Here is a 12661-nt window from a genome sequence, read left to right as displayed (position 1 = left end):
AAGAGACACAAATAAACAAAATCAGAAATGAGAGGGAGAAAGTTATCGTGGATGCCACAGAAGTACAAAGAATCAAGCAAGAATTCTATAAAGGATTATATACTACCAAATTCAATAACCTAGAAGAAATAGACAAGTTCTTAGAAACATATAGCCTTCCTAGGCTGAATCACGAATAATTGGAAAATCTAAATAGATCGATCACCAAAAGGAAATTGAATCAGTCATTTGAAACCTTCCCCAAAGAAAAAGTCCGGGACCAGATGGCTTCAAGAGTGAATTTTACCACACATTCAAAGAGGATCTAATACCTGTCCTACTGAAACTCTTCCAAAAAATGGAAAAAGAGACAATACTCCCTGACTCATTTTATGAGGCCAACATTACCCTGATATCAAAACCTGGTAAGGATTACACAAAAAAGAAAATTACAGACCAATATGTGTGATGAATACAGATTCAAAAATCCTAAATAAAATTGTAGTAAATTGAGTGCAGCAATGCATTAAAAAGATTATACACCATGACCAAGTGGGGTTCATCCCAGGGGCACAAGGATGATTCAACATACACAAATCGATCAATGTGATACACAGTATAAACAAACTAAAGCACAAAAATCATATGATTATATCAATAGATGCAGAAAAAGTGTTTGACAAGATACAACTATTTGTGATTAAAACACTTAATAAAATAGGTATAGAGGAAAATACCTTAACATAATAAAGCTTATATATGACAAATCCTCAGGTAACATCATAATTGACAATGCAAACTGAAGCTCTTTGCCATACCTTCAGGAACAGGACAGGGCTGGAAAGACATTCCATGTTTATGGATTAGAAGAATCAACGTAGTTAAAATGGCCATATTACCCAAAGCAATGCACAGATTTAATGCAATCCCTGTCAAAATCCCAATGGCATTTCTCAAAGGAATAGAACAAAAAACATCAGATTTGTGTGGAACCACAAAAGATCCCGAATAGCCAAAGCAATCCTAAGAAAAAACAACAATGCTGGAGGTATCACACTCCCTGACTTCAGCTTGTACTACAGGGCAACAACAATAAAAACAATATGGAACTGGCAGAAAAACAGACACATAGACCAATGGAATAGAATTGTGAACCCAGAAATAAACCCACATAAATATGGACAGATAATTTTCGACAAAGAAACCAAAAACATACAATGGAAAAAAGACAGCCTCTTTGATAAATGGTGCTGGGACAATTGGAAAGCCACGTGCAAAAGAATGCAACTAGACTGCTATCTGTTACTTTGTACCAAAATTAACTCAAAATGGATCAAAGACCTAAACATAAGACCTGAAACAATAAAATGCATAGAAGAAAACATACGTACTAATTTTATGGACCTTGGGTTCAAAGAGCATTTCGTGAATTTATCCAAAGGCAAAGGAAGTAAAGGCTAAAATAAATCAATGGGACTCTATCAAACTAAAAAGCTTGTACACAGTAAAAGAAACCATTGACAAAATAAAGAGGCAACTAACCTAATGGGAGAAGAATTTTGCAAACAGTGCCTCCAACAAGGCGCTAATATCCAAAATACATAAAGAACCCATACAATTCAACAACACAAAACCAAACAATCCAATTAAAAAATGGGCAGAGGACTTGAAGAAACATTTCTCCAAAGAGGGCATACAAATGGCCAAAAGACAAATGAAAAAATGCTCAACATCACTAATCATCAGAGAAATGCAGATAAAAACCACAATGAGATATCACCTCACCCCAGTCAGAATGGCTATCATCAACAAGACAAATAGTAACAAGCGTTGGGGAGGCTGTGGAAGAAAAGGAACCCTCATACACTCTTGGTGGGAGTGCAGATTGGTGCAGCTGCTATGGAAAGCAGTGTGGAGGTTCCTCAAAAATTACGAATAGAATTACCATATGACCCAGAAATCCCTCTCCTGGGTATCTACCCAAAAAATCTGAAAACATTTATCCATAAACTCAAATGTGCTCCAATGTTCATTGCAGCTTTATTTACAGTGGCCAAGACATGGAAATAACCAAAATGTCCTTCTATAGTTGAATGGATAAAGAAGTTGTGGTATATATGCACAATAGAATACTATTTGGCAGTAAGAAAAGATGAAATTGGAGCATTTGTGACAACATGGATGGATATTGAGATTATAATGCTAAGCGAAATAAGTCAGACAGCAAAAGCAGAGAACCATATGATTTCACTGATATGTGGTATATGAACCAAAAACAACAAAAGAACAAGAAAAACAAATGAGAAACAAAAACTCCTACACAGACAATAGTTTAGTGGTTACCAGAGGGTAAGAGGGGAGAGGGGTTGTAGATAAGGGAAAAGGGGATCAAATATATGGTGGAAGGAGAACTGACTCTGGGTGGTGAACACACAATATGATTTATAGAGGATGTAATACAGAATTGTATACCTGAAATTTATGTAGCTTTACTAACAATTGTGACCCCAACATACTTTAATTAAAGAAAAAAAAGATGTAGAAAACAGAAACAAAGAATAATTGCAAACATAATTCCATAGAGTAACAATGAAAAATTATATGTGCTAATTTAAAATCGTGCTACCTCTCATATGGGAAACTCCATATGGTATGTCCTGGAGAGAATAACAGAATTCATTTATCATGTATATGTCATTAACAATTAATGATTCTTCCTAGTAAGGCAGGGTAGCCCAGGTAATTTGCGTTCTTTCAGTATTTCTCTCTCAGACACACACATACACACACACACACACACACACACACACACACACAGACCATATATTATGAACCATAAAAATAAGCAACTTCTTTAAATGAATATTTTCATTTTCCTATCTCTTCCCCCACTCCAAATAATGCAAATGATAGAAAAGGTATATTTATGAAACTATTCATATAAGTCATATCAGAATTTCAAAATACACTAAATGTTGTAAAATAAAGATATGACCAATTATGTTACCTGCAAATAATAGACTTATATGCAGCCTTTAAAAGTCATTATAAGGAGTATAAAAGTGATTATATAACAACACAGAAAAATCTTACATAGTATTAAATTAAAAATATTAGTAAAAATTGTAACTGTACTGTGATAATTAATGGTAGGTTTGGTGACACATTGAATAATATTTAGTAGGAGAAAATCCATTTAAATTGTGACATGATTGGTAAGGATGTGCCAGTTTTTCTTCATTTTTTTCCAATTATTCCATAGTCACTGTATTGGTCTTATAATAAAAGATGCATTTATAGATAAAATTATTCATACCTATTCCTTCTACAGAAATCAATTTTTGAAAATATAAAGAATGTAAATCAAAGAGAGTGAGGAGGAGAGTTTAAAATAAATTCTGTGCCTATGACCTTACTTTTCTTTCTTTCTTGTTTTTTGGTCTTTAAAAATAATTTTTATTAGACATTTACACCCCTCACAAAGTGATAACCCCGTCAAGTCTACTACCCCTCTGCATTGTACATAGCTATTACAATACCACTGAATATATTCCCTATGCTGTATGTTACATTTTGTGACTGTATTATATATCCTGAATAATTTTGACTTTGGGGAAGAGCCAGAAGTCACACTGTGCCAGATCCGGTGGTAAGGTGAATGAAGACATATGGTAATGTTTTTATTTGACAGAAATTGTAGTATACCAGAAGCAATGTGTGACACAGAGTGTTGTCATGATGGAGGATGATTTAGGGCACACTTTAAAACACACCTTCTCTCAACATAGCTCACACCTGACTGAATGGGTCCAACAAGTTGAAACTTGTCATACACAGTTAGTAAGGTTCAATGCACTGCTTCCTGTATTGAAGATCCTTGCCTTTCCATTGGATGGCACTCAGCAGCACCATTCACCATTTTGTTTAATCACAATGGAAAGGCACTGTTTCACATATCGCTTTTGTTGTGGCAATTTCTATTAAATAAAAATATTACCACTGTGGTCTCATCCACCTTATTCACCAGATCTGGCACTGTGCAACTCCTGGCTCTTCCCCAAGTCAAAATGACCATAAAAGGTAAACATTTTAATAGATTCAGGACCTCCAGAACTGCTTCAGAAAGTGGCAAGAATGATGGGGTAAGTGTGTTCAAAGTGAGGGGTAGTATTTTGAGGGGGATTAATGGCAATGTGTCTGTAATAAAGATCACACCTTGTGTGTGTGTGTGTGTGTGTGTGTGTGTGTGTGTGTGTGTGTAGTTATAGTTGACATTCAGTATTATTTTACATCACCTTCAGGTATGCAGAGCAGCGGGCAGGCATCTATACATACAATCCATGAAGTGATTGGCCCCAATATTATTGATTATAATCCCCATATTTATTTCACATCCCCGTGACTAATTTGTGACTAGCAAATTGTGCTTTCTATCCCTTCACCTTCATTCACCCTCATCCCCCACCTATAACCTTTTGGTTTTGCCAGATTGATAGTTTCCATTACATTAAACATAAATATTTATCTAGTTAATTATAGTAAAATATTATAATTATATAAGCATGCAAGGTGAATCTCTCTAAAAATAAATTCGTATTACAACATTGAAAATACACATTTGATAGTTTCAAAATGGATGAGCATCTTTTTTAAAAACCGGTAATATAGGAAGTGACCACAGTATTAAAGCTCTTAATAATGTAAATAACAAACATTTCCCAGGTTTGAAGAGTAAAGACAATATTTTGTTTAATTTTGCACTCTCAGGAATTATCATTCAGCTTCAGTCTTTCAATCACTCAATTACCAACCATGTACTGAGCATCCACTATGTACTGGGTACTGTTTTTTAGGAAGGGGACTCACAAGGCACACAAGGTTACTGCTTTCCTGCATCCTGGATCATAGAGAGGAATCAATAAGGAAACTCACAGGTCAATAATTTCCCATAGTGATACTTGTTATAGATATTGTGGACACACAAAGAGACCATGAGGATTGTTTAAATTGGGTGTCAAGGAGGCCTCTTTGATAATGTGACATTCAATCTGAGACCTGAAGGAAAAGAAGGAGCCAAATGTGTAAAGATCTAGGGTGAGGACGGGGAGGGAGAGTGCTATCAGGCTTGGGGGATGGCGCTTGCAAAGTCCCCAAGGCAGGACTGAGCTTGGCCAATATGAGGAGATCAAAGAGGAGAGAGTAATGATAAATATCAGACTGGCAAAGCCAGATGTTTTCCCAAGCGTATTAGGAAACCCTGGAAAATTTAAGCAAAGGCATGCTATAGAAGGAAGAATTCATGTTGTCACAAATTTATTCCCACTGCTGTGCAGCGGCAGGATTCCAAGAGAAAAACTGGCTACGATGAGTTAATTACTAGACTACTGAATTAGTACAGATAAGAAAATAAAGCAGCTTGCACTAGAGTGAATAATTTATCCTGGAGAAAGTGGGTAGATTTGAGATATATTTTAGAAACAGAAGCAAGAGTCCTGGCAGATTATTTGTATGTTGTAGGTAAAGGAAGATAAACGTTGAGATGGCTCCTTGATTGTAAGCTTTAGCCTGGTAGGTAGTGTTACATTTACTTAATAAAGACAATGGACACGTTCACTGAGGTGGTCGTCCAGAGTTCTGTGTCAGATATTTAAGTATGAGATGTTTAGTAAACATTCAAGTACAGATGTCAAGTATACAACTTGTATCTATATATATTTTGAGCTCAATGGATAGGTTCAGAGTGCTTTACATATTTAAGTGTCAATGTTATGTAAATGATATTGGATGAGATCACTTGAGCAGATAATGAAGAAATAAAAGAGTAGAGGACCAGAAACTAAATTCTGTGGAATTCCAACATTAATGGGTTTGAGCAGATAAGAAAATCAGGAGGGAAGGCTGAGGAAAAATAGCTATTTGTGTGAATAACATCACAACAACCAAAGGAAGAGTGTTTCAAGAAAGAGTCATCAAATGGGTCAAAGGCTGCTCTGGAGTCAGGTAAGAGCTGAATGTAGTGAGGACAGAATGATGAGCAGTGAATTCAGAAAGAGAGAACTCATTGGTGATTTTGACAGAGAAATATAATTAGATTGGTCTAAAAAAATGGTGTGAAAAGACATGAGGAAAAAATAATAAATGAGAAAACTTTAGATGATATCTTCAAGATTTTTTTCTGTAACGGAAATTATACCATTATTACCATTTTATATATAGATAGTCTCAAGATGGTTAAAATAGTTGACAGGCTGTGTAAGTTACACAGCCAGTGTCAGAGTTTCATATACAATGATCATTACATGAGAGCATATTGTATGGAGGTTTTACTTTGCATTTCAAATTTCTTCCTCCAAAAGATTTCAAATTGTGTTCAAAATGTTCCATAAACTAATTATGTTTTTCTAAATTTCTGACAGTGTGAAGGGTGGGCTGGGTAGGGATTTTATACTAGTTTTGTAAATAGAGAGATTGAAATGACCTGCTTTAGGATTAGCAGTAACCATCCTAGGGCACTAAATTTTCTTGTGAACATAATGCTACATATATTGTATTGTTTTGATTATTTACATTCACATTTTACTATGTTTACATTTTAAAAATAATGCTAACTTAAAGTAAGAATAAAAATTTACATTTAAAATGAACTTTAAAAACTCCACTCTAAGGGTGAAATTTCTTTTAATATTTCTTTAATTCATCTCAGTTTATCTGCTCCCCAGTTTCATTGTACTTCGTTTATATTCTTTGTAGTATCAGATGTTAGACTGCATCTAATTTTCATCATCTTAATTTCCAAAACTGGTTACACAACTTGATGAGGAAAAATAAGGAGTGGGTTTTGTTTCTTCAAAAAAAAGGCATCAAACTAGCATGATATTACTGGGAATGACAGTTCAAGTTAATCAACTATTTATTTTTTCTCTTATTGGCAGAGAAAAAGAGATAGGGTGGGGGGAAGAAAGATGGACAGACACTGCATTTACATTGATCAGTGCTCAGAAAGAAAGAATGTGTTCCTTTAGGTCTGAATTATCGAGTGCATATGCTTCAGTTAGCAACAACATTGTACTCTGTGCCTCATTTAAATGCTCTTATTTCGTGTGTTACATTTGTGCGATTATTCTTGCTTCCACATCTTCGGAGAAAATAATTAAAACACTCAATAATTCAGTCAGCTGGAATAAGCATAGAATTAAATCCTGCGGAGAAAATCCTCTTTACTGACAGGGAGAGAGTGGCACCGGAAGTGCAGCCCTCACACAAGGAGGTTTGTTTTCGTCCTCTAACAGAAACCCCGCGCTTTCTGAAATTTACTTGTTTATGCCGCTACAGGAAGCATGTATTTGTCTACATTTGTGAAAGGAAAGGGAAACTTTGTTTATCACAATCCTGAGCAATCCATCTAGTTCCCCACGGACCATAAAGTAAAACACACCCTTTCCACATTAGCCGCAAGTTAACAAATACCCTTAGTAGGTTTGTGTATTTCAGTGAGGCCAGGTGGCTTCTTCAGACGTGTTTTGAGAGACACCCTCACACCTTCTAATAGTGCCTCTGTTCAAAAGGCCTATTAGAGGATGTTGAGGGCGTCTTTCCGTGGCGAACATAGCCTACGTGTGCAGCTCTACGCAGCGTTCGCCGCCTGAAATGAGTCCAACATTGCAAGTTCTCTTCCAGCTAGAGCCCTGAAGCGCGCAGTGCCGGCTGGTTTGCCACCCCAGGGAAATGAAGGCATCGATGCAGCAGCGAAATAGCTCAAAGTCTAATGAGAACATGGGCTTTTAGTGTGAGTAAATAATGTGCCTGTTTGATTTTCATTCCCAATTCAATCACTTTTCGCCTCAAGGGAACAAGCTGGGTCTTCTTTCTGGCTGCCACCCCAGCCCGGCTCGACCTAACTCGCCTGGCCTCTGCTCAGCCAGTGGCTGGGAGAGAGCATTACCTCCAGGAGGCAAGGACAACCCACCGTAATCAGCGGTTCCACACCTTCAGGCGCGCCCTAATCCTTGGTAAAAGCTCGGGAGGAAACAGTACTCCACCCCTTATGACCGCCCCTCTATGGTCAGAAACCGAGGAAGAGGAATATGAGAAATTCACAGGGAGGGGAGGCCAGAGACCGCGGTCAACCGCTATACTACTGCCCTGGACAAATTAGTGTTTCCCTTCACCTTCACCCCCGCACCCCTAGTCATTCTTTTTCGAATTTACTCACAAGTCTACCAATAATCTCCTGGACTGCACACGTTCGGTGCCTGAAGAGGCGGGCTGTATTATGACTCCCCTTCTACTACATTTTCCCTCTTTACTACACAAAGCTTCGAGGATCCCCGTGGACACTTACACGTCAATTTCGATCAAATTTTCAAGTTTCAACGTTGTTTCAACATTGTGTATATCAAGTTCCCAATCTCACACCGACTGGAGTCTGCATCCATTGCTGAGTGGTAGCACAGGTATCGGTGACTGCCCTCGAGACCACCCACAAAAACCCTTCCTTTTGTTCGATTGTTGAAAGCAGGTGGGGCGGGCAGAAGTAGGGGCCTGTACCCAGCGGGAGCGAAGAGTTTGCCAGGCCTGGGGAGAGCACAGGCTCCGAACCTGGGAGTCGTCTAGAGGGCAGCATGGGAGACGCGAGGAGAAATGGGCTGAAACCCCGGGCATAGAGCCGGTTGCATTGGGAATTGTTCTGTCATTAAAAGGGCGGGGATGGTGGAGCCCTCCTACTGCCTTTATGCATTCCTCACTCGATCCTTTGTGAAAGCAGCTTCTTCCCACCCCATCCCCCCACCCCTCTCCGCAGGAGCCTGAGCTGTGGGTGGCTCGAGAGCACTACCTTGGGAATGCAGCGTCCAGAGGCTCCCGGTTCTCCTAGTTGTTTCTCGAGACTCCCAGAACACTGACACTCACAAGAACAGCGTCTGGCTGGATCCTCTTAACAGTTCTGCAACGATTCGGAACCAATTCAGCACCATTTTAAAAGGTAGCAAAGCCAAGATGCCTTTTCTTTCGTTCGTCCTCTGTCTTTTTATTTTTTCACAATAACTTGTCGTTTCTGCTTGGAGGGTCTAAGAAGAATCTATGACCTCTTTACTGTGTCTAATCTAGGAATTTCAAATTGGGCTTCTCAGAATTTAAATGCGGTCCCCATAATTGGGAATCAAGATTTGGAGCCTTCCAAAATAGTCCTTTCCATTTCATGTAATGAGAGACCCAAAGAAGCTCTGGCTTTTCTATGGTACATAATACGTATTCAATATAGCTCTCTCTCTCTCTCTCTCTCTCTCTCTCTCTCTCTCTCTCTCTCTCTCTCTCTCTCTTCTCCCACTTCCTCCTCCCCCCTTCCCTCGTGCGCATGTGCACGCGCGCGTGTGCGTGCGTTTCTTTTCATTTGGAAACTCGTTCAGAGCCACTGAAAAGTCTGGAGAGGCTTAAATATGATTTCCCACGGATTCCTACTTCCATGTCAAATAATGTCCGGAAACGTTGCCACCAAATAAGTATGAGGATATTATTTTGGAGAAACAATTAACCCCTGCCAAAATATAAGGCGCGAGGAGAAAAGGTGAGACTGGAAGACAAGGAAACCCTTTGCATTCGCTGGTGGAGGAAAGTGCAATTTGGGGACGGGCTGGAGGGGTTCTAGTACACATACTTCAGCACCGGAGGGCATGGACAGCATCTGCAGACGAGGCTGCAGCCACGGGAACAGAACTGCGCTGCCGCTTCCACTGCTGCTGTCCTTGGCTGCCACTGTCGTCGCCACGGGCAGCTGGGTTCCCTGCTCCTCACAGCTAAAAGGCGGTGCCTCCTAATATCCCGTCGTCTCTCCTCCCTTTCCTTGATAAACGAAAAGTAAGTCTCCTTATTCACCTGCTATAACTGCTATACAGGGCTGTGAGGAGTACTCTTGTTCCACAGATTAAACCCTCAGCCGCAACTTCAAGAATAATTTTCTATAGGGGACTCAGAGAAATGCAAGCAGAAGGGTTCAAAATTCCTAAAGGCTCTGAGAAATCATGGATTGTAAAGTAGGGATCGAAATGCTTAAAGGCCCACTCGAAATGCTTAACGGCCCACTCATTTTGAAATAAACAAAATATTCAAGGGAGAATTGCAACCGTTTGGGGAATAACTTTGTGAGAGGAGGTTCCAGAACTACTCAAAACCCCACGTTAGAGAAACTGAAAGACTTCTAATTATTTTACTTGGCAGGTAAGTGATAATACTATTTTTTTTTTCTTATTTACAGCTCTAATGACTTTTTTCAAGATTTTAACAGAAAGATTATAAACAGTATTAGTTTTCCTTGTGGATTAAGGAGATGAGCAACTTGATTTTTAAATGATTATTCTTGCATCATTATTTTAGGAAATCTCTTGCCTAATAAAATAGTTGGGTATTTTACTTCTCTGAAGTCCCTTATGTGACAAGAATATTAAAAATTACCTATATTGGCTTACATAATTGTAATAAACTCTTAGCTGGGTATTTTTCATATTGCTGATCTAACATAATTTTGAAGTTGTGTATGTCTTTTCCCCCCAAACTAATATAACCTGGCATTTTATAAGAGGGTTTATTTTTTTGTCTTATGTTTACAGTTTAAAGTAATCTTGTCTGTGTTATATAGTTTGTAAGACTCTAAAAGTCACAAGTAGACACGGTTTAACCACACATTCTGTTGTACTTTATATAATTTGCCAAACAATGCACAGGAACAAATATGTGTACATACACACCTGATCTCTCTCTCCATCCAAAACTCCAAGTATGCCTACACCTATAGAATCTTAACTCAAATACACACATTTTTATTTAGCATCATCTTTCCAGCCTTTTAAAGCTAAAAACTGCTTGCTCAAACCACATCTGCCAGAAGGCAGAAAATGAAAAGCTTTAGTGTGCCTTTTTAGGAGAGCTGGGTTTTGATAGCATTCTGCCTTCTTAGTTGTACAAAATACATTTGTCACTAAAATCCAAAAAGTGGTAGGAGAAAATAGGTTCTTGACAAATCATAAGCTTTAAAGTGTTCATTAAATCTGTTTTCTGTTGATTCTTATTTCTGGAGTCTTCCCCTGGAGCTTAAAACTACAGTCTTTCATAGTGACCTTGACAAGCGTTCTACTTTAATAAAAAGGGTTCATTGGGTAAAGGCAGTTATACAAATGTATAACCCGTGTCTGACATTTCACTAAGAGCTTGATCAATTCCAATAAGCACATTCAATTCAATGGAGTATTGACTTGCACGGATGGACTTTTACAGCCATGCAAATACATCTGATACTATATGTATAACCAACACTGTGGAAAGAATTTGCCCCTTTGAAGAATTACAGTTCAATTTCAACACAAAAAAAACCTGTGAGGCAGTTAAGATGGTATTTGTTGGTGGGCTGATGGGCCCTTGTTTTGTGATGGCTGAGAGTAGCAATTACACTGTAAGAAAAAAAATCATTTTTGTCTGTCACTTACCACTTACCATGAACCTACTTGCATAGCAGAAAGGGAACAGAGGCATTTATGTCATTGAGCTGCTTGGGGGCTGTATTGCGCTATATAGGTCAGAAAGATAATCTGAGGAAGAAAAAATGTACCATTGATTTAGATTACTTCCTAGAAGAACTACGATGTGCTTCTAACTCAACCTGCTTTTTTTCCCCTCTAATCTGAGAGATGTGAACGGTAAATTACCACATGGAATAATTAATGATGTTTTAAGAGACTTACAGTATATTGTTAGACTGACATATCGGTTGTCAATTAATTAACATAGACTCTGTGGCTGGCATCTCACAAAATGAAAGCAGAGAATGTATTCCAGGAAGCATACCTGTGGGTACATGGCTACAGTTACCTTCTTAGTGGTAGGGAGGGCAGGATTTCTTTATGTGTGGCTGAAACTGCACAAAATTAAAGTTACCTTTGCCTAATCCCTTTGGCGATTTAGTAATAGAAATAAATAACTCTAATTCACCCTTCCAACTTAGGCAAGATACATGGAAGCTCATGTCAATACTTATCTTTGGGAAAATGTCCTCATATTGAGATGGAGTTGTGTAAAGTAATCCCCATTACCCGCCTCCTGCCAGAAAAAAAAAAAAAAAAAAGAGTGGATGAGTTAATAGAACAAAATCTTTTTTTCACAGAATCACCTGTCTTTAAAGCTTTATTCCAGAATATCCATATCCTATTAAAGCAAGCTGTTCGTTTTCATAATTATTTTGGTCCCTTAAGGAAAACAGATGCATGAGGTTTGCAGAGTACCAGACATAATACTTCAACATCCCATCCCCCATGAGGGTGGTGATGGTGTTGGTGATGGGGAAATCAATTTGTTGGTAGGGTAAAGTGTGGTTGACTGTTGCTTATATTTCAGACTGAAAGGAGAAAAGTGAAATAGGATTGCATAAGTAGGAAAATATAAAGTGCATATAGGACCAGAGGATAATTAGAAATGAGCCCTAGAATCTGTTCAGTTGCCTTTCTTTTACCAAAAAATAGTGTGTGGAGAGTGCAACCGGAAGTTATGGCCTGAATCTTTAAACTATAAAATATTATAAAAACATCTCTTGTTTAACTTCTGGTGTAGACAATCTAAACATTAACTGGATATATTGATACTATCAGATCATATTGGATTTGAATGTTAAGAGTTTGCCTTTAGAATTGTTTCTTTGGGT

The 12661-nt window shown here is 38.2% G+C and overlaps 1 long non-coding RNA gene across 2 annotated transcripts in view; it reads left to right on the top strand.

The window, feature by feature from the left end:
- Positions 1–8782: 8782 nt before the first annotated feature.
- LOC117034027 (uncharacterized) overlaps positions 8783–12661 on the top strand; it is a 329606-nt gene continuing 325727 nt past the window's right edge. For both annotated transcript variants that reach the window (XR_004425001.1, XR_004425002.1), the window contains exons 1-2: positions 8783–8959; positions 9384–10191. This is a non-coding gene — a long non-coding RNA (uncharacterized LOC117034027). The remainder of the gene's footprint in view (positions 8960–9383; positions 10192–12661) is intronic.

The sequence above is a fragment of the Rhinolophus ferrumequinum genome, chromosome 14, assembly GCF_004115265.2.
Source record: "Rhinolophus ferrumequinum isolate MPI-CBG mRhiFer1 chromosome 14, mRhiFer1_v1.p, whole genome shotgun sequence".
NCBI lineage: Eukaryota > Metazoa > Chordata > Mammalia > Chiroptera > Rhinolophidae > Rhinolophus > Rhinolophus ferrumequinum.
This window is presented reverse-complemented; position numbering and strand designations above follow the sequence as displayed.